The sequence below is a fragment of the Zea mays genome, chromosome 2 (assembly GCF_902167145.1).
Source record: "Zea mays cultivar B73 chromosome 2, Zm-B73-REFERENCE-NAM-5.0, whole genome shotgun sequence".
NCBI classification, from domain to species: Eukaryota; Viridiplantae; Streptophyta; class Magnoliopsida; order Poales; family Poaceae; genus Zea; species Zea mays.
In genome coordinates, this window is record NC_050097.1 from 152,680,461 (window position 1) to 152,707,620 (window position 27,160).

The 27,160-nt window shown below is 44.7% G+C and overlaps 1 pseudogene; it reads right to left on the reverse strand.

Annotated features, from left to right (window-relative positions):
- Positions 1–26,799, reverse strand: part of LOC111590858 (uncharacterized) — a 93,877-nt pseudogene extending 67,078 nt beyond the window's left edge.
- Positions 26,800–27,160: the final 361 nt, after the last annotated feature.

Here is a 27,160-nt window from a genome sequence, read left to right on the forward strand (position 1 = left end):
AACTAGAGAGAGATGGACACTATAGTGAGATAGAGAAGAGTAACACCTGAATTTGGATGATCATAAGAAAGAAATTTTATACCCCCAATTCAGGGTGTTACATATGATTTCTTCAAGCATTTCTTCAACTGCGACACATGAAACACATCATGCACTGCAGATAGGTTCTCTGGTAAGCTGAGTTTATAAGCCACTTCTCCATGTCTTGCCTGAATCTGATACGACCCGATGTAGCGAGGGGCTAGCTTGCCCTTGACTCCAAACCTTTTGGTTCCTCTGATGGGTGACACTTTTAAATAGATGTAGTCTCCCACTTCAAAAACTGAGTTCCCTTCTTATGGTGTCAGCATAGCTTCGCTGTCTGGACTGTGCTGCCTTCAGATTTTCCTGGATCATCCTGATATTCTCTTCGGCTTCAAGCAAAATCTCAGGACCAAACACCTGCCTTTCGCCGGGTTGGTCCTAATGCAATGGAGTTCAGCAATTTCTCCCATAAAGCGCTTCGAATGGTGACATCTTTAGACTGGCCTGATAGTTGTTGTTGTAAGAGAATTCTGCATACGGTAGCCTCTTGTCCCAACCTAATTGGTCTTGCAAAGCACAAGCTCTCAACATATCCTCAAGAATCTGGTTGGTTCTCTCAATTTGACCATCTGTCTGCGGGTGATAAGCTGAACAGAATTTCAAGTGTGTACCCAAAGCTTCATGGAGCTGCTGCCAAAAATGAGAAGTGATTTGGGTGCCTCTGTCCGATATTATTTTCTTTGGAATACCATGCAAGCACACAATCCAAGACATGTATAACTCTGCCAACACTGCACTGTTATAGGTGGCCTTGACTGGTATGAAGTGGGTTGTCTTTGTTAAACGGTCCACTAATACCTAGATGGAATCATAACTAGCTTGAGTGCGGGGCAGACCAACTATAAAGTCCATCCCAATCTCATCCCATTTCCACTGCGGAATCTGCAACGGCTGCAACAATCCCGTGGGTCTCTGATGTTCGGCCTTGATCCTCTAACAACTGTTGCATCTGGCCACATACTCTGTTATCTCTCTTATAATTCCGTACCACCAGAACCTCTTCTTCAAGTCTTGATACATTTTCTCACTACCCGGGTGTATAGAATACGTTGTCTCATGAGCTTTCTTGAGAATCAATTCCCAAATCGATGCGATGTTGGGAACGCACAGTCTATCTTTGAACCATACCACTCCTTCTGCATCCTCACCGAAATCTGGACCCTTCCCATCTATGATTAGGTGTCGGATTTCGTTGATCTTCTCATCATCCTTCTGACCTTTTCTGATGTCTTGCTCTAGGGTGGTTTCTAACTCAATTTTCACTCCCTGGGTGTTGTTCAGAAATCCAAGACTCAACCTGTTGAATTTTTTTGCTAGCTCAAACGGCATCGGGTGAGCGGCCAACATATTGACTTGACTCTTCCTCCTAAGAGCATCTGCAACCACAGTTGCTTTGCCTGTGTGATAATGAATCTCCAGCTCATAGTCTTTGATCAATTCTAGCCATCTTCGCTGCCTCATGTTTAACTCTGACTGAGTGAATATGTACTTGAGGTCTTGTGGTCCATGTAGATATCACACTTTTGCCCATAAAGATAATGTATCCAGGTCTTCAATGCATGAACCACTGCTGCTAGCTCCAGATCATGAGTGGGGTAATTCTTCTCATGAACTTTCAATTGTCGGGACGAGTATGCCACTACTTTCCCTTCCTGCATTAACACACATCCTAGTTCGGTGTACGAAGCATCACAGTATACTGAGAATGGCTTGTGAACATCTGACAGAACCAACACTGGTGCTGTTGTCAACTTCTGCTTCAACATCTCGAATGATTCTTGGCACGCTGGGGTCCACTTGAGCTCAACCTTCTTTGCTAGTAAGGCTATCATTGGTCTAGCAATCTTGGAGAAACCTTCAATGAAACGTCGATAATAACCGGCCATTCCAATGAAACTCTTGATTCCTCGGACATCTTTTGGTGCTTTCCAGTCCAGAATCGCTGCTACCTTCTTTGGATCCACCGCTAGTCCATCTCGGTTTATAATATGACCCAAGAACAGAACTTCGCAGATCCAGAACTCGCACTTGCTAAGTTTGGCATACAACTGGCAATCTCGTAGCCTCTGAAGTACTTTCCTCAAATGTTCCTCATGCTCTTGCTCATTCTGGGAATATACAAGAATATCATCAATGAACACCACGACGAACTTGTCGAGGTAGTCCATGAACACACTGTTCATCAGATACATGAAGTAAGATGGCACATTCGTCAATCCGAATGACATAACCATGAACTCATATAGTCCATACTTGGTGATGAATGTTGTCTTCGGTATATCTGAATGTTGGATTCTAAGCTGATGGTAACATGACCTCAGATCTATCTTTGAAAACACACTTGCTCCTCTCAACTAATCAAATAGGTCTTCAATTCGTGGCAGGGGGTACTTGTTCTTGATAGTGACTTCATTCAGAGCTCTGTAATCAATGCACATCCTTTTCGTGCCATCCTTCTTCTCCACAAATAATACTGGGGCTGCCCAAGGTGAGGTACTTGGCCTAATGTAGCCTTTCTCTAACAACTCATCAATTTGCTTCTTGAGTTCCACCAACTCTGGTCCGGACACTCGATAAGCTCTCTTGGAAATAGGGGCGGTGCCTGGGATAAGTTCTATGGCAAATTCAACTTTCCTTTCAGGTGGCATGCCTGGTAACTCCTCAGGGAATACATCGGGGAATTCCGACACAATCCTAATTGCCTCAATCGGATTGGACTCCTTGTCATCTACCAATAAATGGTGATAGGCTCCTTCTTCTAGTTCAGGTAAGTACAGCTTGGTTACTACTTCCTTTCCGGATGGGGACACCAACTTAACTGTTCTCTTGTCACAACTGACAGTGGCTTGATTTCTGTGTAGCCAATTCATCCCTAGGATGACATCCAACCCTTGAGTTCCCATTACTACTAGGCAAGCGGGGAAGTCTATCCCCCTTATTTCAATCCTTAGATTCGGACAAATCCTATCGGGCTGAACTTTTCCCCCAACTGAATTAACTCTTAAGGGCGGGATCATTGGTTCTATGGGGATGTTATGTGATTCTACCCAAGATGTAGAAACAAAAGAATGTGTGGCACCAGTATCAAATAATACTTTTGCTGGGTAGGATTCGAATGGAACATACCTACTGCCATGTCCTAAGCATCCTGGATTGCTTCGGCCTCTAGGTGGTTCACCTTTCCACGGTTGTAAGCCTGACCACAGACTCCTGGTGCTTGTTGTGGTGCTCCTTGTCTTGTTGGGGCATTGACTGCTGGCGGTTGCTGAGCTGCTTTCTTCGGACAGTTCTTCGCCCAGTGGTTTTGTTCTCCACGGTAGAAGCATGCACGACCTCCTACTTGTGCTAGGGTTGCTTGGCCATTCTGGTTGGTTGCTGGGGCAGGAAGACGAGCTGCCTGGTTGTTCTGACGTTGGTACTGATTTCCTCTCGGCTGAGTGTTCTGATGGTACTGCTGCTGCTACTGAGGAAAATGCCTCTGGTACAGGTGCTGATGCTGACGCTGGTGCTGGTGACCTTGCTTGAATTGTTGTGGCGAGTTGCCTGAGTAGCGGGGACGACTGCTACTCCTGGCTTGAGGCCCACCAATCTTGCGCTTCCTATCCTCCATCTCCCGACGCTTCCTTTCAGTCATGATTGCTCTGTCTATCAAATGCTGGAAGGTGGGGAAAATGTGATTCATCAGCTGATAATGGAGAGGATCAACCAATCCTCTCAGAAAGCGGTACTGCCTCTTGGCATCCCTGTTGACGTCTTCTGGGGCATAACGTGACAGATGCAGAAACTTATCCCTGTACTCACTAACGGACAGGGGACCTTGCTTCAGGGCGAGAAACTCCTCTTTCCTTACTATCATCAGTCCCTCGGGCACATGATTGCGATGGAAGTTGTCCCTGAACTCCTCCCAAGTAATGGCTTCAGGGTTGGCATGGGTGGCGAGTTAAGACTCCCACCAAGACTGTGCTGCTCCCCTCAGCTGTCGGGACCATACAACACCTTCTTCCGGTCGTTGCACTGAGCAGTGTGCAACTCACGCTCCACGGTACAAAGCCAATCTTCCGCGTCCATGGGGTCAGTAGAGTGGGCAAAGACAGGGGGATGGCCCCTCATGATCTCTGCCCGCTTGTCTCTGGGCACTTGTGGCATCTGAACTTGCAGTGGAGGCTGTGGTGGTGGTGGCTGCTGCTGAACCTACTACATCGGTGCTAATGTCTGACCGATTGCCTGAATTGCCTAGGTCTGCATCATGAACATCTGCTCAATGGTCATCGGGGGTGGCGGTGACAAATGCTGCTGCGGAGCTGCCTCTTCCTAGGGTGCCTGCTGCTCTTGCTGAGCACGCCTCGCACCTCTGCGCCTGTTCTCAGACATCTGTAGAAACCACACACATATCAGATCTGACTCTACAGTCTTTCAGCATAAGAAAAGGTATATGGAAATCTTCATAGCACTGAACAATTGATCATCTTCACTGACAACTTCTCAGATAAAGAGGAAATTGGAAATAAATGTATTACCCAACTAAATAACTGACTTTATTAATAACTACACCAAGTTGCAGGGGATACCCACACCTTGGTGACAATCATTACAAAGATCCAACTTCATTACATGTTCATCATGACAAGCATCCAGCAAAAGATAACCAAACTAACTCTAACTAAGACTGACTAGACTAAGACACTAAATTAAGCATTATTACAGACTCCGACTCCACCAATTTATGGATCTAAATCCATGTGGGTCCTGCAGTCTAGGGTACGATAGTCGAAGCGACCACGGGGCGGTGAACGGTAAGGGTGCTGAATCCCGACAGGGGCAGGAGAACCACCATCAAGATAGTGGTGTGTCACGCATTTAGCATGCAATTCCGCAACATCCGCCCAAACCTTGCCCAACTCGTCAAGGGCGTGGTCCAACTCTGTGTTGAGCACGACGGCCAGGTTGACCATGCTGCTCAGCCTGGGATTGCCGTCACCAACTAGCGAGACAATCACGCCTCCAGCACTGTTGGTCAAACGGCGAGGGTAGTACTTCAGGTCAAGGCCGTCAGCTACCCCGCTGAACAACGAGCAATACTGAGAAAGTGTCCATCGTGCTGCATCTTGCATGGCTGCCTCGGCAGTATTCCTCTCAGTAATAGAATAATGCTCTGAGAAGGCCTCTGCACCCCGGAGATCATCATCCGGACAGCGCACCAAGCAAGTAGCCTCCCACTGGTCCGGGTATAGCCCGCGACGATGCTGGTAGACTACACAATGGTACTCGATAGACCAAGTGTGTCTGTCAAAGGCCCGACGCAACAGGGTATCAAGAGCGTCGTGGAAGTGACACACGCGAGTGGCGTCACGAGTGATGGGTCTAGCAATCCATCCCTCCGGCTCCGGCTCCGGCTCCTCCGAGCGCTCCGTGCCGTGGCTCGAACTGCCACCAGCGTCGTCTCCGTCTCCGTCAGGGTCTCCTCCAGCAGTCGGGATGCCCTGTGGTGGTGCAGGGGGCATCTCTGGCTGAGGTGCAGGGGAAGGCGGCCTCTCAGACTCCACCTCCCGCTGAGGCGAGGGGGAAGAGTCCTGCTGCTCCTGCTCCTGGCGTCGACGCTCCTGCTCCTCTTGCAGGCGACGATGCAGTCTCTCCAGGTGACTGGACTGACCTGACACCGTGCGACGCAGGGGACGCTCCGCCAGTCGAGAAGGCAAAAGGGGGATCACAGACTTACGTGAAGTGCACCTGATACGGGCCATCTACAAAAGACATCATAAGCACAAGAGTAAGAGTAGAACTATGAGACCAGAAAGTAAACAGAAAGAAAAGTGAGACAAAACTGTTGAGATAAGTAAATAATATAGAGTTGGTCAAGATAACCAACTTTTGAAAAGACACTAAGGCCAAGGTAAGAATAAGGATCTATAGTCCTTAGGTTGACCATTCTAGTCTAGGTTAGAGGTCCTACAGTCAGCAAGGCTTTGATACCACTTATGTCACACCCGGTTTTGGAAGGTAAACCGAATGCGAACCATGTACATGCCAGGATCAGAACTCACGTACACAACGATTACATAATTGGACATCATCACACAATGCTTGAATTAAATAGCGAAAAGGTACTTAGTTACATCAAGATGTCTGAGACATCCACAGAGTCTAATACTTATCTATAGAGTTCAACAATATTATCAAAGTGCGGAGTAACGAAACGTAGAATGCAAGCCTACACAGGCAGCTGACTGGGGTTTGCCACTAAAGTAAACTAGAACTCGTCGTAGTCCTGGAACTTCTCAAAGTCCTCCATGTTGCTAGCTTCACCTCCTGAGCACTGAGTACAATGGGGACAACCTGGGGTGGGGTGGTTTATAAAGCAACGGTGAGTACACATCAACGTACTTAGCAAATGTCCCGTTTGGCTAAAGTGGATTAGCTGTATGTGGAGTTAAGGTTAAGCAGTTGCTTTTAGTTGGTCAAGTTTTATTACTATAAGTAGAGCCAAGTTTTAGTAATAACCCAGTTATTACCCAGAAGTACTCCCTCCAAGAGAAAATACCAGAGATCAGAATTATACTCATCATTGCTAATCATCATCATAAAAGTAACCAAAGTTCTTCTAATCGAAGAGGATCCCAAGGCTACTCATAACTGTGAGCACGGCTGATATACCAGTTTTTAACACTCTGCAGAGGTTGCAGACTTTACCCACAAGCCGTGATTCCCATTCTGCCTGGGGTTCTAGCCTCCCCATTAATCACTACCAAGCTGACCCAGCAAGGTCTCACTACATAGCCTTTACAAAGATTTCCGAGAGGTCATAGTCTCTCGTTAGGTTTCTCTAGTTTGATAAACATAGTACATCTCCCCAAAGGAAGGGTGACTAACAAAACCAAATCAAAGAACCTCCGCAACCAGCCTCGGCAGAGCAAGTATTGTGCCCGGACCCCATTGACGACCCTACGGCGAAGCCAACTACTCCTTTGGTTCCTCTAATTAATCAGCTAAGGGCATCCCATTCCACCCTCATGGTTGCACTGTTATCCCGGGTTGTCACTCTCCAAATAGGTCCTTACGGAGAGGTACTCAGGAAACAACCTGAGTCCCCTAAAGTAATTACAAGAACCTCATCGGGATAACATCATCTATCATAAAAGATCACATCATGTTCATTGATTAAGTTAAAGGAATAGCATAAGCTAACCATGATTAACCCAAAAAGGTAAACAAGGGTAAGGTAAATACAAACTAGTCAATCCTTAAGTTTTAGTAATGTAATATGGGACAGTGAATTATAAAGTAAAGTTGGACATGATAGGTCTGAGGACACTTGCCTTCACCAGGTTGTTGCTCAGAGGGATCTTTGCAACACACTCAGGAACCACGAGATGCTCGTTGTCTAAATAAAGCGAGCATACATTCAATACATTTGGAGGGTAAAAAAATGAACATCACATCAGTCAAGAACAAACATTGGCACACAACTCAAAAAAGGTATAGTATTAAGTATAGGAGAATGAGATCAAGTTATAAAATGGACTAATCCTAATTGGAGAATTGATTACTCTCTAAGTGTCTGGAACATAGCTCAAAAAGGTTAAGTAGTAACTAAACAAGAAAAGCTTAAATTATAAGGTGAACCACTCTTATTTAGGAATTTGATTATCTTTTAAGTGTTATCCATAATTACATTCCTAATTCTAATTATGTCATTAAGGCCTAAAGGTTAAGCCAAAAATAAATCCATGTATTGCACAACACTAATCTCACAAGATTGAATATACTTTATTCCTAGGATTCTCCTTTTATTTATTTCATTAAATAAATAAATCAACATATACTTTAATTCTATATTCTAAGTGTAAAAATTAAAGTATACAGATTACGGTTGGTCATATTTTATTTGAACAGAGAATAATTTTGTGAACACTTTGCAATTTGAACCACTAAATTTGGAGTTCATATGAAAAAGATATGAAATAAACAAGTTTGAAAGTTTGAAATATGAAATTAGGGCTAAATCTGTGATTAAATAAAAGTCTAGGGGCTATTCTAAAGAAACCAGGGACCTATGCGCTAAAACAGAGGACGACGGGTTGATATCCTAAAATCAGGGGGTTCTTAAGCAAAACTCACACGTGAAGGGGTACGGGGTAATCTCAGCCGTCGGATCAGAGATCAATGGCCCAGATTAAATCACGCGGGCGCGTGCGTGGGCGTGGCTTACAAGCGGGGCCAGGCCACCAGTGAGCCAGGGTGGGCTGACCGGCCGCGCCCAGAGGCAGAGACGCGGGTGAGGGGGAAGAGAGAAGGGCTGTCAGATCCCGATTGAAGGGCTAGGATTAGATCTACTCGGGTTAAGACTAAACCTTCCGATCTCGGACAAGCGACCGAGATCTAACGCCTAGGGGCTGACTTGGGCGCGGTGGCGCCGCTCGGTCCCGCAGCGAGAGTTCGCCGGAGACGAGCAGACCGACCACGGCGGGGCACTAGAGGCTCGGGGACTAACCTAGGCGCAATCAGAGAGGTCTTGCGAACTCGGCCATGGCCTTCACGCTGGCATAGGGGCACAAGAGGGCGCCGACCACGGCGGAGCTGGATTGCTCCGGCGAGCAATCACGCGAGCTACAGAGCGGGGATAACCAAATTAAGGGCACGGGGCGACGGTTGCGGACTCCGGCTGCGTAAGAAAACGCTCTGGTGAGCGCGGACCAGATGCAGCAGGAAGGGAGAGGGCACACCGAAGGGTGTCTCGAGTAGGTGACGGTAAAGCGAAGCTCACCGTGGCACTGGACGGGGCACGGGCGCAACGGCGGCCACGGAACAGGCGGTGGGCGTCGGCGGGCTGTGGCGGAGCTCTCGGTTAACGCAGGTAGAGCGAGAGAGAGAGAGAGAGAGCGAGGGAGCTGGGAAGAGGGTGCAAATGAGAGAGGGTAGGTGTGCGAGCAGGTTGCGGGGGATCGGACGTGGCCGGAGAACGCGCGGTCATGGGCGCGTCCACGGCGGGGAGATCGTGGGCAAGAGGTTAGAGACGGGCTGACAGGTGGGGACGGCGGGATAGAGAGAGGGAGCGGGTGCGCGCGAGGGAAACAACGCCGATAGGACTGGCCCACGGGACAGAGAGAGAGGGAGAGGAGTGAGCGCGCTGGTTGGCGCCGACAGGCGGGGCCCGCCTGTCAGACACAGGGGACACGCGGGCGCAGGCGCGCGCTCGCATGTTGGGCTAAATGGGCCGACTTGGGTTGAAATGGCCTTTTCTATTTCCTAGAATTTCTATTGCCTTTTCTATTTATTTTCTCTAGGGTTTTCAATTCAAATTCAATTCAAGTTTTCAAATTCAAACCAAATCAACCATGTGCAACAATTCAAAGAATATTTGGGGTTCAACAGGATGCAACATTTCATGACTCACATGTTTTGCCAAAAATAAAGTAAATACTCCCTCACTAATTAAGCTAACCCTAACCAAAAGAGAAAGAAAGAGAGAGGAACTAGAGAGAGATGGACACTAGAGTGAGATAGAGAAGAGTAACACCTGAATTTGGATGATCATAAGAATGAAATTTTACACCCCCAAATTCAGGGTGTTACACAGCCGTTACCACCGCTTGGAGTGCTGAAGAATCCACTGTAGTGCCGAAGGTGCATGTAGTTGGGTCAGCCAAAGCAAAGGATGGTTTGGCCAAAGAGCCAGAGTTGGAAAAAACAATAGTATTGCCAACGAGCCCACCGGTAGAGGCAGAACTGTCGAAGGTGATAAAAGCTCCTGCCACAACTCCCAAGAGAAGGAGAATGGCCAGCGTGCTAGACGATGTTATGGAGACCACAAAAGCATTGACTCCTATCCCTGCAAAGAAAGTTGTCAAAGCTGTCACAGCCCAGGTCGAAGCCGAAGCTGAGCCTTCAGTGCCCATTGAGACGAAGCCTGCCGTGTCTGAGGATAAGGCTGAGCAAAAAACTCTAGATACCGGCATGGCAGCGGGGCAGGACGTGACAGAAAAAGCTAAATCTCCTGCTCCCGAAGCTCCATCCAAAGATGTTGATTACATTATTCGACATGCTTTGGGGAAAAGATTATCCGAAGAAGAAATCTTAGAAGCCAAACACTATGCCCGGAAACTTAAATATCCAAAGGGGGCCTTAGTGTTCAATGGCACGGACAAAGATAATTTCTTGTACTGTCTCCCGGACAACAAAGAGATATCCGTTTGCCGGGAGATAGCCAAAAGTATGGGATTTCCCAAGCTCGAAACTGGCCTTGCCGCCATGTCAAAGGATGACCTTGCGGATAGCCTCGCATACAACAGTATAAAGGTACAGAAGCTGTGAACTTTAAAGTTGGAAATAAAGTATTTCATTCTTATGCTTAATTCTTTCTTTTTCTAGCAAGGCTTAATTCTTAGCAATGCTCTGAGAGCATAAAAGAACGCAGAAGACAAAAGCTGCACTATAGCTTTCAGCAACCTTCAATCTGAGGTAATTGAGCTGAGAAACAAAGCTTTGGAGAAGGACAATTTTAATTTCATTGGTGAGTAAAGTGAAAGAAGATGAAGCGAGATACAGCGCTCAGGCCGAAGCTCAAAAAGCCAAGATCGAAGAGCTTTAGAAAAAGCTCGCCGAGGCTAATGAGAACTATGCAGTTGCAAAAGCCAGCAAAGAAATTAGTGAATGGTCAAAAGCTAGGCTAGAGAAAAGTGTTGAGGAGCTTCGTGAGTCCAAGGAAAGGTGCTTCGAAAAATCCTTGGATTGCGTGAAAAAATTGAAAAGAAGCTTTGCAAAAGTAGGTGCTTATTCCTCTGAGGAGAACTTTATTCGAGGTGACCCCGAAGGCGTCATTGATTGGATAAGCGGGGAAGTCGAAGCCTTCGAGGAGATCCTGAGTGATCGCGGGGATATCTGTGCTTTCTCTGGCGTTCGAGGAATTGCGGCTATTCTGGAGAAGGCTGGACGCGATCATGTCAAAGCTACAGCCCTGGCTGAAGCCACCTTCTCCATAGATGACATAAAAGACCCTTCAGCCGAAGCTACTTTGGTGGGCGGAAAATTTTATTCTGATGTTTGGGTGAAAGGTGGCTGAGAATTGGCCAAGGAAATGATAAAGAAGAATGAAAAAGACACCCATGATGCCCGAGAAGAAGCTAGGCGAGCTGAAGAAGCTGCTGAACGCGAAAGGCGCATAGGTATTGTTTTTGAATTTTAGCTTTGATACTTACTTTATGGCTTTGAACTAATAGTTTGCCTACTACAGCTGAACTGTCGCCGCTGCGAGAGCCATACAACCCGCTGGCTGATTCGGACATGAAGGAAGCACTGGATGCAATAAGCATTGCTAACTCTATTATCGACGAAGTTGTCGACAAGCTATTGAACGAAGCTGCGGAAAAAAATTCTTAGGGAAGAATAGACTTCTTTGTAATAATACTTTGTAATATTTGATGTATGGAACAATTAATGAGACATGTAAATTATTGTAATATATTTCTTTACGATGCATGAAATTTATGCACATACCGTTTTGAGCCTTCGGCGAAAAAACACCTTCCCTTCTTTTCATTCTTCGTAAGGAAAGAAGTCCCTTCTATGGAAAGTCTGATAAAACTGTATTTCCCGAAGTTTACTTCGTGCCTTAGCACATTTCCATTTTAACAAAATATTGCCCAAGATTTGCTTCGTATCCAATCTTTGTGTCGTTGATGTGATATGATGTATGATGTAATGTTATGCGAAATGATATGATGATATGATGCAAAATGATGGTGATGCTGAAGACACGCACACGCGCGCCTACACTGGAATACACAAGACTCTGCATCCCCTTAGGAACGTCTTTTGAGTCTTTAAGCTCTACATCCCTTAGGAACGACCTTTGAGCTTCTTCACCTTCTATTTCGGTGGGATTTAAGCTCTGCATCCCCTTAGGAACGACTTTTAAGCTTCTTCACCTTATATTTCGGTGGTATTTGGCTCTGCATTCCTTTAGGAATGACTTTTGAGCAGAAAACTTACGTTGCGCTCCCTTAGGAACGACTTTTGGGCTTCTTTCACCTTATATTTCGGTGGTATTTGCTTTGTATTTCTTTAGGAAAGACTTTTGAGCAGAAAACTTACGTTGCGCTCCCTTAGGAACGACTTTTGGGCTTCTTTCACCTTATATTTCGGTGGTATTTGGCTCTGCATTCCTTTAGGAACGACTTTTGAGCAGAAAACTTACGTTGCGCTCCCTTAGGAACAACTTTTACAGCTTCGGATCGTAAGTTTTGGCTCTGCATTCCCTTAGGAACGACTTTTGAGTTTCGGAATTTACTCCGCTTTCTTAGAAACATCTTTCGAAATTAATGCAGGCTCAATTATATTTTACTCATTGATGCAGGCTCAATTATTACAAGAAATCGAAATTAAGTCCTTCGTTACTTGTTTCTCGTACAAAAAAATAAAATGGCATAAAAGATAAAGGTACATCAAAAGTAGGATATTCCTCAGTATATATGCTTCGATTCTGGTACAGTGTTGTTGACTGTACGAGCTTCGAACTCCTCCCGGAAGTCGCGCTGCTGTTGGGCGTGCTGGTGCCCTTCTGGCTGCTGACTTCGGGTGTGAGTAGGTGGCAATGGTGGTGGTAATGGGAGCTGGGCCCAGGAAGCTTGTAAATGACCTACCGAAGCGAAAGAAGTCGCAGGTTGATTACCTACGTATTCTGGTACATAGGGAGAGTAGCATGAAGCAGTATGTAAGACCTGCTTCGGCTGATTCTGCCGCACTTCTGCTTCGGCAATCTCCTTTTGCTTCTGAATGGTGACCTGACATGTTCTTGTAGTGTGGCCCTTGTCTTCACCACAGAATAAGCAATAGAGCTTTCTAGGCTGATCCCCATACCTTCCTCCGAAGCCCCTGCCGCCTCTGCCCCTTGGGGCCGGTGGCTTGAAAGAGCTTTGTTGTTGTCCTGAGGATTGGGAGCTGTGTTGTGGCCTTTGAAGCTGACTTCCTCTATCATCACTCTGGTTGGAGTTATGGATTGATCTGACATGCCTAGGATTCTTCCTCCAAAGCCCCTAGTCATTTCAGAAAACTTGTAGGCTTCTTCCCTTCTCTTGCGGAAATCATTATCAGCCCGGATGTATTCATCCATCTTCTGAAGAAGCTTCTCCAGGGTCTGAGGGGGTTTCCTGGCAAAGTATTGAGCCGTAGGTCCTGGCCGAAGCCCTTTGATCATGGCCTCAATGACAATTTCATTGGGCACTATGGGCGCTTGTGCTCTCAGATGCAAGAACCTCCGGACATACGCCTGAAGGTATTCCTCATGATCTTGCGTGCATTGGAACAAAGCCTCAGCAGTGACCGGCTTCGTCTAAAATCCTTGGAAACTGGTGATCAGCATATCCTTCAACTTCTGCCATGATGTGATTGTTCCTGGCCGAAGAGAAGAGTACCATGTTTGTGCGACATTCTTGACTTACATGACGAAGGATTTCGCCATGACTGCAGTGTTGCCCCCATATGAAGATATGGTTGCTTCGTAGCTCATTAGAAACTGCTTCGGGTCTGAGTGTCCGTCATACATAGGGAGATGGGGTGGCTTGTATGATGGGGGCCTTGGGGTAGCCTGCAGTTCTGCTGACAGAGGAGAAGCATCATCAAAAGCAAAATTTCCATGATGGAAATCATCATACCATTCGTCATCATTGTAGGAATTGTCCTGACGAAGCTCTCTGCGTTGAGGTCTTCGGTCCTGGTCATCTTGGGTGAGATGACGCATTTCCTCAGCGGCCTCATCGATCTTCTTCTGAAGATCGGCAAGACGAAGCATCTTCTCCTTCTTCCTCTGGACCTGTTGATGGATTGCTTCGAGGTCCCTGATTTCTTGGTCCAACTCCGACTCCTGAGACGTTGGACTTGTAGCCTTCCTTTTTTTGGCTTCTAGCTTCGCATAGTGTTTCTTGGTTGACGTCCAGTGGCTGCAATGCAGCCCTAGTGCTGAAGATTTCTTCGGTGGCATGACGAAGGTCATAGCTTGCCGAAGGTAGTCAAATGAGTTCACCGGAGGTGGGCGCCAATGTTGGGAACTTGTTCTCAACTGCTATGAGTCAAGAACAAGGCAACACGAATGTTAATGGTTAAAGACCTTCGTCCTTCGAAGCATTATCTCCATGGATATAATGATCTTTAGATGAAGGTTATGAAGGACATACCTTCACCATTTCAGTATATAATATTGAAAGCAGAAACATATGAAACATAGAAAGGAACATGAATAATCACATTAATTCATCAGATTATTTGTGCTCTCATTATATAATCATGAACAAGTATTAATGATATTAATTACATTTGTACCTTCGGCTTGACAGGAGGTAAAGATCCAAGAGCGACGTGCAAGTGATTACAAGTCAGCGTGAACAGTACGGTGTTACTGTTCATCTATTTATAGGCACAGGACATAGCCTGGGTACAATTACATCTGTGTCCTTGACACTTATTACTGACTAAAGAGTAATCTGTCAAGGTCTGGGCAGTATATTCCCCTTTAGGTCGGTTCCATTCTCCATCGCTGCCCTTGCGCCAAGCCGAAGCTTCTTCATTCGTAGCTTCGGAACTAGTTCATCCTTCTCCCAGATCGCGTCTTTCATACCGTGCACACCTTCATCTCAAGGCTGAAGGTTCCTGTGAAAGTATATTATACTTGGAAAACATGTTAGTCATGTTTTTGAGGACCTTCGAAAGACGAAGGCCCCCCAACAGTGGGAATTGTTGGATCTTTTATGGGCTTGGCCCATTTAATCAATAAACTCTATGGTGTGTAATTGTGAATGTTGAGGGCCTTCTTCCTCGCCGAAGGTCCTCCAAGTAAAAACACCTTCGGCAGGGTAATATGCAAGCAGACACATCACAAAGGTGTAAGCCGAAGCTACAATCCATGGAGCTTTGGCATGACAACGCGCCTTGAAACGAAGGGCATCACCAACTTAAAGAGCAAAAGACCATTTAGTCCATGATAACTTATGTTTTAGTTATGATTAGTTACCAAGGACACAAATGTAATTTCATCTAGGCTGTGTCCCGTGCCTATAAATAGATGAATAGTATCCCCATACTGTTCACGCTGGCTTGTATTCACTCGCACGTCACACTTGGATTCCCACCTTCTGTCAAGCCAAAGGTATAAATGTAATTCAATATTATCCATGTTTATTCATGATTATATAATAACAATGTCTTAATGATATCATACGATTATTCATTTTTTTATGTGTCATATGATCCTGCTTTCCATTGTATATTGAGTTGATGAAGGTACGTCCTTCATGACCTTCGTCTAAAGATCATTATATCCTAAGGGAAATAATGCTTCGAAGGATGAAGGTCTTTAATCATTAACACTTGTGTTGCCTTGTTCTTAATTCATAGCATTTGAGAACAAGTCCCCAACATTGCCGCTCACCTCCGGTGAACTCACTTCCACTGTTGAGACGATGGCTTCGTTCAACAACCAAGTTGTAGCACCTTCGGTCACGAAGCTGGTGCTCCCAATCACGGGCGGTTCAAGTGCAGAGCCAGCCAACAAAAAGCAGAAGAAGGAAGCGAAGAGAAGAGTGCAGCATGTTGGGATGCAAGGATCCTTCGTCAGGTCCAAGTGGTCCCACATCCCAATCACCTTCTCCCAGGAGGATCTTCAGCTCAAAGACTATCCCCACAACGGCGCTATGGTTATATCTTGTGTCATCAAGGGATTTCTAGTCCACAATGTTCTCGTTGACACAGGCAGTGCAACCGACATCATATTTGCAAAAGCTTTTAGACAGATGCAAGAGCCAGAGGACAAGATTCATGATGCTACACACCCTCTTTGTGGCTTCGGAGGAAGACAGATTGTGGCACTTGGCAAAATCACAATGTCAGTTAGTTATGTCACAACATAAGAACTGAGCAAGTTGTTTTTGACATTGTCGACATGGAGTACCCATACAACGCAATTATTGGTCGAGGGACACTCAATGCCTTCGAAGCAATACTTCACCCAACATATTTATGCATGAAGATACCTTCGGAACAAGGGCCCATTGCTGTCCATGGAAGTCAAGAAGCTGCTAGAAGGGCTGAAGGGAGTTGGACAGATTCAAAGGCAATACACAACATAGATGGAGCCGAAGCTTTTCAACAATATAAACACAAAAGAGAAAAGGTTGCTTCGGCAGATCAGTCGAAGCCTATGCTCCTATGTGAAGATATAACAGATCAAAGGGTACTGCTAGGATCTCAACTATCTGATGATCTGGAAAAAACTTTGATAAGGTTTTTGTTCAACAACAAAGATGTCTTCGCTTGGACAGCCAATGATCTTTGTGGTGTCAACAAAGATGTCATCGAGCATTCACTTAATGTGGATCCATCTTTCAGGCCAAGGAAGCAAAGACTTCGGAAGATGTCTGATGATAAAGCTGAAGGTGCTCAGAACGAAGTGAAGAGACTTCTCAGTGTTGGTGTTATCAGAGAAGTAACATATCCAGAATAGCTAGCCAACACTGTTATGGTGAAGAAGGCTAATGGAAAATGGAGAATGTGTATTGACTTCACAGACCTCAACAAAGCATGTCGAAAGGACGAGTTCCCATTACCAAGAATAGACTCTCTCGTAGATGCAGCAGCTTCTTCGGAGCTCATGAGTTTATTGGACTGCTACTCAGGCTATCATCAAATTTGGATGAAGAAGGAAGATGAGCCAAAGACTAGTTTCATAACTCCCAGTGGTACTTACTGTTACCTTCGGATGCCTGAGGGGCTTAAGAATGCTGGAGGAAGCTTCAGCAGAATGACAGCCAAGGTCCTTCATTCTCAAATAGGCAGGAATGTGCTGACTTATGTTGATGACATTATAGTAAAAAGCACGAAGCAAGAGAATCACATTGCTGACTTGGAAGAAACATTTGCCAATTTTAGGCAAGCTAGTCTGAAATTAAATCCAGAAAAGTGCGTTTTTGGAGTAAAGAAGGGCAAGTTCCTTGGCTGTCTGGTATCAACGAAGGGAATCAAAGCTAACCCAAATAAGATCGAAGCTATCCTTCGAATGGAGCTGCCAAATACAAAGAAGGGGGCCCAACGGTTGGCAGGAAGGCTAGCATCATTAAATAGATTTATATCCAGATCAGCAGAAAGAAATATGCCATTCTTTGAAATACTGAAGTCAGCCGAAGTTTTTCAATGGGGTCCGGCTCAGCAAAAGGCTTTCGAAGAGTTAAAGCAATACTTGATAGACTTGACAACTCTAACTCCACCTTCGCCAGGGGCTCCATTACTCTTATATGTAGCAGCCTCTCACTCTGCAGTCAGTGCAGCGCTTGTACAAGAGAAGCAAGATGGCAAAGTTAAAAAACAAGCACCAGTATATTTCGTCTCCGAAGTTCTAAGTTTATCAAAGAAAAATTGTACAGAATTGGAGAAGGTGTTATATGCTGTGTTGATGGCCTCTAGGAAGCTTCGGCATTATTTTCAAGCATACCATATAATTGTTCCTTCGTCATAACCTCTGAAGGACATAATGAGGACTAGAGAAGCTACTGGGAAGATCGGAAAAAGGGCTGCTGAGCTCAATGAATTCTCTATTGATTATGTTCACAAATCCTCAATTCAGTCTCAAGCCTTAGCGGACTTCATTGCTGATTGGACGCCAGGGGCTCAGAAAGAAGAAGTAACAAAGGACGCCGAAGCCTGGACAGTCTTCTGTGATGGTTCTTGGGGAACTTTTGGCGCAGGAGCGGCCGCTGTTCTAGTTGTACTTGGGGAACCTTTAGTTGTACAAATAACATTGCTGAATACGAAGCCCTTCTGTTGGGGCTTCAGAAGCTAAAGGCAATGGGAATAAGAAGGGTGATCCTTAAAACTGACTCCCAAGTTATCTCTGGCCATGTAGACAAAAGTAGCAAGGCGAGCGATCCGAAGCTTGAAAAATATTTGGACATAGTCCGAAGGTTAGAGGCCTCTTTTGAAGGTTTTTCTGTAAAAAATATTCCAAGAGGGGAAATGAGCATGCAGATCTACTAGCCAAGTCAGCAGCACAGGGGCTCCCTCTACCTCCGGAAGTATTCTGTGATACAATAAAAGCACCTTCGGTTGAACTTATGGAGAGAGCAGTACTCGCAATATCACCTATACATAGTGAAGATTGGAGGACTGAAATCATATCTTTCCTCCAAGGTAACTGTCTTTCGGATGATGAAGTTTATAATTAAAGAATGGAAACAAGGAAACGACCATATGTCATGATAGAAGGGGAGTCATACAAACATGGAGTTTGCTCTCCACTTCTGAAGTGTTTATCCAGAACCGAAGGTATAGAGCTAATGAAGGAAATACATATAGGTTTGTGTGGATCTCACATTGGGTCTAGACCTTTGCTGGGAAAGGTTTTTAGACAAGGATTTTATTGGCCGAAGGCAGCTTCGGATGCAGTAGATCTGGTTCAAAAGTGCGAAAATTGTCAAAAATGTGCAAGAGACCATAAACAACCTTCGTCGCTAACTCAGTTAATACAACCAACTTGTCCATTGCAAAGATGGGCCCTGGATTTGTTGGGTCCACTCCCACCAGCACAAGGCAATTTGAAGTATGTTGTAGTGGCAGTAGAATATTTTCCAAGTGGATTGAGGCGAAACCCTTAGCTACAATAACTTCGGTCACAGTCCAAAAATTCTTCTGGCAAAATATTGTTTGTCGCTTCGATGTGCCAAAGGCAATAACCGTGGACAACAATACACAATTTGATGCCGAAGCATTCAAAGATTTTTGTGACCGAATTGGTACGAAGATTAATTTTTGCATCAGTTAGACATCCAAAATCAAATGGGCTGGTAGAAAGAGCAAATGGTATTATAATGACAGGAATAATGAAGCTAATCTTCAACTAGCCCAGAGGAAAGTGGCTAGACGAGCTGATCAAAGTGGTGTGGAGCCACAACACAACTACGTCAAGGTCAACAAGATTTACACCCTTCAAGTTCTTATTTGGTGACGAAGTAATAACTCCAGAAGAGGCAAAGGCAGGGTCAATAAGAACAACAGCTTCGGCAGAAGACGAAGCTGATTATCAAGTAACAAAAGATACTATAGAAGGGACCAGACTTCAGGCTATAGAGCACATAAATAAATATCAGGCCGAAACAATAAAGTGGCATGATAGAAAAGTTCAATTGAAAGACATCAAGCCAGGGCAACTGGTGCTTCGGAGAGTGGCCAACCCAGACACAGTGGGCAAGTTGCAACTGAAGTGGGAAGGTCCTTTTCTGGTAGTATCTTCGTCAAGACCCGGTTCTTATAGATTGAAGGATATGGACGGCAACGACATACCCAGATCTTGGAATGCGGATGAGCTTCGGCGTTACTATGTGTAATTTGATGTAATCCTTTTTTCATTTGTTCCTATGGCAACCTTTTCCTTTCAAGAGGGGAGAAAGGTTTTTAATGGGACCATAGCTTGTAATTTTTCATTCTTATTTAGCCCTACGAGGGCCAAATCCCCCAAAGATGTAATATGTAAAATCTGAGCATGCACCATCGAGTGCAAAAAGAAAAACAGGGAGAAGCTCAAAAGACGTCCCCAAGGGGATGCAGAGCATGACGAAGCTACAAAAAGTCGTTCCTAATGGAGCGCAGCATAAGTTTTCTGCTCAAAAGACGTTCCTAAGCGAATGCAGAGACAAAAGCATGATGAAGCTGCAAAAAAGTCGTTCCCAAGGGAGCGCAACGTAAGTTTTCTGCTCAAAAGTCGTTCCAAAGGGAATGCAGAGCCAAATACCACCGAAATATAAGGTGAAGAAGTTCAAAAATCGTTCCTAAGGGGATGCAGAACTTATATGCCACCGAAATAGAAGGTGAAGAAGCTCAAAAGTCGTTCCTAAGGGGATGCAGAGCTTAAAAGACTCAAAAGTCGTTCCTAAGGGGATGCAGAGTCTAGGTGTGGTTTTGTGTGTGTTCGGGACATTCATTTGCACGTTACATTACATCATTCATTGCATTCATAAACATTCATGTAGACATTCATAGGATCATCATCATCATAACATGAAGCACAAACAGAAATACTTCAGCTTTGATAACAATGCTTCGATGAGCATGAAGAAGCAAGGATACGCTTCGTTGTGTACGAAAAGAAGGGAAGGTGTTTTTCGCCTTCGGCTCAAAAGATACAAGTTTCACCCACAGCAAAGCAATTCATACATGGATGAAAAGGTAAAAATATATTACAAGGTATGGATAAATATACAAAGTAATGTTCGATTCCCAATTACAATGTCTTTTACAAAGATAATACAACTGTTTCTAAGCTTTATGCAGCAGCTTCAGCAATCTTCGAAATGTGCTTCGGACTATTGACCTTCGGCATCGTCATCCTGTACAACAACAAAGCAGTATAAGGTAAAAAGTAATTACGAGACAGTAAGCAACAAGTATAAGTATTGTACCGGCTTAAGCAAGCTTTGGGCCTCGTCACTAGCCAAATCCCGACCACCCTTTGCTCAAATCTGTGTTATAAATCTGCTCCCTATGCTTCGGGCTTTACTGGGAATGTCAACCAAATCTGATGGAGATAAGCTGAAGTTTGGCCTATTTACAATTTTTGCATGCATACAACCAGCCTTCAGAAATGTTGTAGCTGTGCCATCAGAAGCTAGCAGGGCACAGAAGTCACCGTGCTCGGCTATTACTTCGTCAAGCGCCTCCACTTTGCCTTCAATGTGTTCGAAGGTGCTTGATATGTTTTCGGCTAAAGGGGTAAACTTTTCAACGCTGGCCCCAACTGAGTTGAAAACCTTTTTTTAGTCGCTATATGCAGCGGCTGCCAAAATCCAGACACATGTTCCGAAGTTCTTTCAAAGATTGCTGCAGCTTCATATTCTCGGCAACTTCAGCTTCGTATTTCGACTACAAGCTTTTTCTCTCTTGTTCGAAGCTCTCTGATTTTTGCAGGAGTTCCCTGTTTAATCTAGCATTTTCGGCTTGCGCTTCTGCAAGGGAACCTTCTATTGCTTAGAGTAGGAAATCTTTCTTTTCAAGAGAAGCTTTTTCTCTAAACCCTCAATTATAATTTCATTCTTTTTATCCTCGAGGTCTTGTTGCATTTGCAGTGCTTTGCTCAGTAGCATACTATGTACAAATAAACCTTCATCAGCAAACTTGTTTCATCGCAAAATTAAAAAGTAAAATTTTGCTTCATCACAAGAATTTTACCTTAAAGTTGGAATAAAATAAACTACTGATGATATGTTGTCGTCGGTAGCTGCTAATATCAGCTTCGAGCTTCAGAAAACCAACACTCTTCGATAGAGTGCTGATTATCTTCGCCCCGGTGCGGTCACGAACGCATCCAAAGGCCACTTCTTCGATTCCACCAAAGAGCATGGCTCCTGGCTGGTAGCCACAGGAAATGCCATATTCCTGTAGCTCCTTCCTTTCGGCCTCAGATAGTTCTTTTCCGACCAGGTTCCGAAGGTCGAAATCTTTCTCCTCCGAAACACCGAGGTAGAAGAGGAGACTCCTTCGACACCTCCTGCTGTCGAAGTAACAGAAATTTTAAAGGTAATGACTGAATCTCTACCGCTGGGACCAGAACTGACGAAGCTTTTACAGAAAAACGACAACCCTTCGGCTACAAAAAGGTGGTCGGGCAGAAAAGGCGAAGGATTGGTATTGTAATGGAAGCCATTGAGCGAACACCGCCATCGGCCTCGGCCACTGCCGAAGCAAATGTTTCTGTCGAAGCTGCAACAGCCACCGAAGCTGCTAACTTGGAAAGCACACTATCTGAAATCGATAAATTGCTATTGAGTATGCCTACAGAAGAAACATCTATAGCTACAGAAAAAATCATGGCCCCAGTGCCTGACAAAGGAAAGAAAATTGCTAAGGCTGCTTCGGAGGAGAAAGATTTCGACCTTCAGAACCTGGTCGGACAAGAACTGTCTGAGGCCGAAAGGAAGGAGCAACAGGAATATGGCATTTCCTATGGCTACCAGCCAGGAGCCATGCACTTTGGTGGAATCGAAGAAGAGTCCTTAGGATGCGTTCGCGACCGCACCTGGGCGAAGATAATCAGCACTCTATCGAAGAGTGTTGGTTTCCTGAAGCTTGAAGCTGATATTAGCAGCTACCGACAACAACATATCGTCGGTAGTTTTTTTTATTCCAACTTTAAGGTAAAATTCTTGTGATGAAGCAAAATTTTACTTTTTATTTTTGCGATGAAACAAGTTTGCTGATGAAGGTTTATTTATACAGAGTATGCTGCTAAGCAAAGCACTACAAATGCAACAAGACCTCGAGGATAAAAAGAACGAAATTATAATCGAGGGTTTAGAGAACAAAATCAAAGAATCCGAAGCTTCACTTGAAAAGAAAGATTTCCTACTCCAAGCAATGGAAGGTTCCCTTGCAGAAGCGCAAGCAAAAAGTGCTAGATTAAACAGGGAACTCCTGCAAAAATCAGAGAGCTTCGAACAAGAGAGAAAAGCTTGCAGTCGAAATACGAAGCCGAAGTTGCCGAGAATACAAAGTTGCAGCAATCTTTGAAAGAACTTCGGAACATGTGTCTGGATTTTGGCAGCCGCTGCGTACAACGACTAAAAAAGGTTTTTAACTCAGTTGGGGCCAGTGCTGAAAAGTTTACCCCTTCAGCCGAAAACATATCAAGCACCTTCAAAACATTGAAGGCGAAGTGGAGGCGCTTGATGAAGTAATAGCCGAGCACGGTGACTTCTGTGCCCTGCTAGCTTCTCGTGGCACAGCTGCAGCATTTCTGAAGGCTGGCTGTACACACGCAAAAATTGTAAATAGGCCAAACTTCAGCCTATCTCCATCAGATTTGGTTGACATCCCCAGTAAAGGCCCGGAGCATAGGGAGCAGATTTATAACACAGATTTGGCGAAGGGTGGTCGGGATTTGGCTAGTGACGAGGCCCGAAGCTTGCTTAAGCCGGTACAATACTTATACCTGTTGCTTACTCTCTTGTAATTACTTTTTACCTTATACTGCTTTGTTGTGTACAGGATGACAATGCCGAAGGTCAATAGTCCGAAGCACATTTCGAAGATTGCTGAAGCTGCTGCATAAAGCTAAGAAACATTTGTATTATCTTTGTAATAGACATTGTAATTGGGAATCGAACATTACTTTGTATATTTGTCCATACCTTGTAATATATTTTTACCTTTTCATCCATGTATGAATTGTTTTGCTGTGGACGAAACTTGTATCTTTTGAGCCGAAGGCGAAAAACACCTTCCCTTCTTTTCGTACACAACGAAGTGTATCCTTGCTTCTTCATGCTCATCGAAGCATTGTTATCAAAGCTGAAGTATTTCTGTTTGTGCTTAATGTTATGATGATGATGAACCTATGAATGTCTACATGAATGTTTATGAATGCAATGAATGATGTAATGTAACGTGCAAATGAATGTCTCGAACACACATGAAGCCACAACCAGACTCTGCATCCCCTTAGGAACGACTTTTTAGTCTTTTAAGCTCTGCATCCCCTTAGGAACGACTTTTGAGCTTCTTCACCTTCTATTTCGGTGGCATATAAGTTCTGCATCCCCTTAGAAATGACTTTTGAACTTCTTCACCTTATATTTCGGTGCTATTTGGATCTGCATTCCCTTTGGAATGACTTTTGAGCAGAAAACTTACGCTGCGCTCCCTTGGGAACGACTTTTTTGCAGCTTCATCATGCTTTTGGCTCTGCATTCCCTTAGGAACGACTTTTGAGTAGAAAACTTACGCTGCGCTCCCTTAGGAACGACCTTTTGCAGCTTCGTCATGTTCTGCATCCCCTTGGGGACGTATTTTGAGGTTCTCCCTGTTTTTCTTTTTGCACTCGATGGTGCATGCTCAGATTTTACATATTACATCTTTGGGGGATTTGGCCCTCGTAGGGCTAAATAAGAATGAAAAATTACAAGCTATGGTCCAATTTTGGCCGAGGCCGATGGTGGCGTCTGCTCAATGGCTTCCATTACAGTACCAATCCTTCGCTTTTTCTGCCCGACCACCTTTTTTGTAGCCGAAGGTTCGTCCTTGTTCTGTAAAAGCTTCGTGAGTTCCGGTCCCAGAGGTCTTAGCAGCTTGATAGGTAGAGATTCAGCCATTACCTTTAAAATTTCTGGTACTTTGGCAGCAGGAGGTGTCAAAGGAGTCTCCTCTTCTACTTCATCATCCTTCGGCACTGGGGTGGTTTCCTCTCCGGCAAATCAGATAAGTTTCCTTTCAGCTTCTCCAAAGTAACCCAGCTTCATCATCATGGGTACGTCAGCTTTAGACACTGTAGATTTATCAAAATCTAGATGACTGGGTTTACTTGGGATCAAAATACTGTAATATTTCTCTTCATCAATATCTTCTTCGTCTTCAGCAACAGTATGTTCGACTTCGGTAGTAGGAGCACCTTCGTCAGTAGCTTCCTCTGTCACAACTAAACCTGATTGTTTCATAACTTCGGAAATTGGCGTTGTTTCAGCGACCTCAGTTTCTTCCCCCTCACGAGTCACCCTTGCAGTCGAACGTACTCTGGCCATCTGGTGGATTTTCTGTGGTTCTTACGAAGTTGATGATTCTTTTTTGCAGTTTTGACGAAGCTCACTTTTTTTACGAAGTTAACTCTAAATGATGAAGCGTTCGCTTGAGAGCGCAGTGAAAAAGCTTCGACTATGGTTAAATTTTTTAACATCACAACAGTGCAATGGCAATGAATGTTGTGGTAACTCTACACCAACCCGTCTGTTTATATAGTGCTGCAGGTGGGAAGGTGAATCGCCAAATCGCTCGCACCCGCTGAACGGTGGACCACTCGATGCCTGGAAGGTGAATTGCCAGATCGCTCGCATCCACTGAACGGTGGACCACCCGACGCTTGGAGTATTTTAATCGTTTCTCGACAACGAGCTCACAGAAGGTGTTTTTCGGACCTTCAGCATTCCAAAGCCTTTGAGATTTTTCGCGGATCGAGCTCGTTACGAAAAACGATCTAGCACCGCGAAGGGGCTACTATTGGGGGCCTTCTTCCTCGCCAAAGGTCATCCAAGTAAAAACACCTTCAGTAGGGTAATATGCAAGCAGACACAACAGTGTAAGCCGAAGCTACAATCCATGGAGCTTCGGAATGACAACGCGCCTTGAAACGAAGGGCAGCACCGACTTAAAGAGCAAAAGACCATTTAGTCCATGATAACTTGTGTTTTAGTTATGATTAGTTACCAAGGACACAAATGTAATTTCATCTAGGCTGCGTCCCGTGCCTATAAATAGATGAACAGTACCCATGTACTGTTCACGTTGGCTTGTATTCACTCGCAGTCACACTTGGATTCTCACCTTCTGTCAAGCCAAAGGTATAAATGTAATTCAATATTATCCATGTTTATTCATGATTATATAATAAAAATGACTTAATGATATCATACGATTATTCATGTTTTTTATGTGTCATATGATCCTGCTTTCCATTGTATATTGAGTTGATGAAGGTATGTCCTTCATGACCTTCGTCTGAAGATCATTATATCCTAAGGGAAATAATGCTTCGAAGGACGAAGGTCTTTAATCATTAACATTTGTGTTGCCTTGTTCTTAATTCATAGCATTTGAGAACAAGTCCCCAACAGTGGACAGTACCAATAGTACCATATTGGAATTCCAAGGGTCGTTGGCTTGACTTATATGGTGGGAATTATTCCACTTAATTTGAGAAGTTAAAAAATGAACAAGGGCGTGCCACGCGCGCGCGCCGTCGCTACCGGCCGGGCACGGGCATGGGCCCGGGCTCGGGCGTGGTGTGGCACGCAGGCAGGCAGGCGACGAGCGGGTGAGGCGTGGTGTGGTTGTGTTAATTTTTAGCACTCATTAATCGCGGGAGTTTCAACTCCGGGTTAAACCTTTCAGTTGCCCGTCTCTTGGGAGGCTGCATGCGAAACCCTTCTCCTTTAGCTTCCCTTCCGCGAAAGGTTAAAAAGGGGAGAACTCCTGTCACTTGGAACGAGCGAAGGACTCTTTTAGAATCATAGTCCAGCAGCAAGTACGGGTATTCCCATCTCGTAACGCTGCGCGCACAGAGGAGCGAGAGGGCAGGTGTCTCTGAAGCCCTTGTCGTTCGAGACCTTGCACGGGGAATCGACAATTAGGTTTTTGGGGGAGCGTATACGCGACTGCCCGAACATCACAGCATGACAAGAGAAGTTGGACAAGGATCAGGATCCTCAGAGCGCATGAGAGGGTATGATCATTTCAGCTCTATACCGTTTTACATTCTCCAGATTATATATGTTTCATACGTTCATCTCTACTTTTTTGTATGTAGCCATGAATTTAGCTAATCTGTTCTGTCATATCATATCATGACATTTTTAATGCATGTTCATGCTAGTAATATACCCTATCTGTTCGTTTAAATTTTACAGTCATACTGTTTATGTTGTTGTCTATTTATTTTCAGTTGTTCCGTAATGATGCATGTACCATGTTTATATGACTATTATATTTATATGATTCATATGTTTTATGTTCTCATCTTCCATATTGTTATAGATATATTTGACATCATTATTTTTATGATTAATCATCTTTTATATGTCATCATCATAATGTTAATTTATAGAATTAAAATGATATGGAAAATGCCTATATTTCTAACACTTTCCTAATGGAAGGAGCTAGGCGTGCGAGTGGCAAGGCAAGCACTGAGGAGACCAAGCGCATAGCAAGAGAAGGGCTCGATCGATGTCCAGACTTCACCAGGTGTTTGGCAGCTGCTGCTCCAGCGTTGGGGAGGAGGAGAGGGAGATGACACGGAGGAAGGAGTATTGAGAGCCGAGCGTTTTGGACTTCCAGAGAGCTAGCGTGAGGACTGGAGGTTTCTAAAGGAGTGATCGTGCTTTGGCTAGGAAGTAGGAGGTGGCATTGAAGATCACCAGGGACTAACGCGTGCACGCAGGGATAGAAGATGCTAGGAGATTGCAGCGTATGGTAGATAAGGAGGACTGAACGTGGGAGGAAAAAAACAGGATTTTTCTTCCTTCTTCCATTTTTGTACCCTTTCATTTACCACCTATCTAGACCT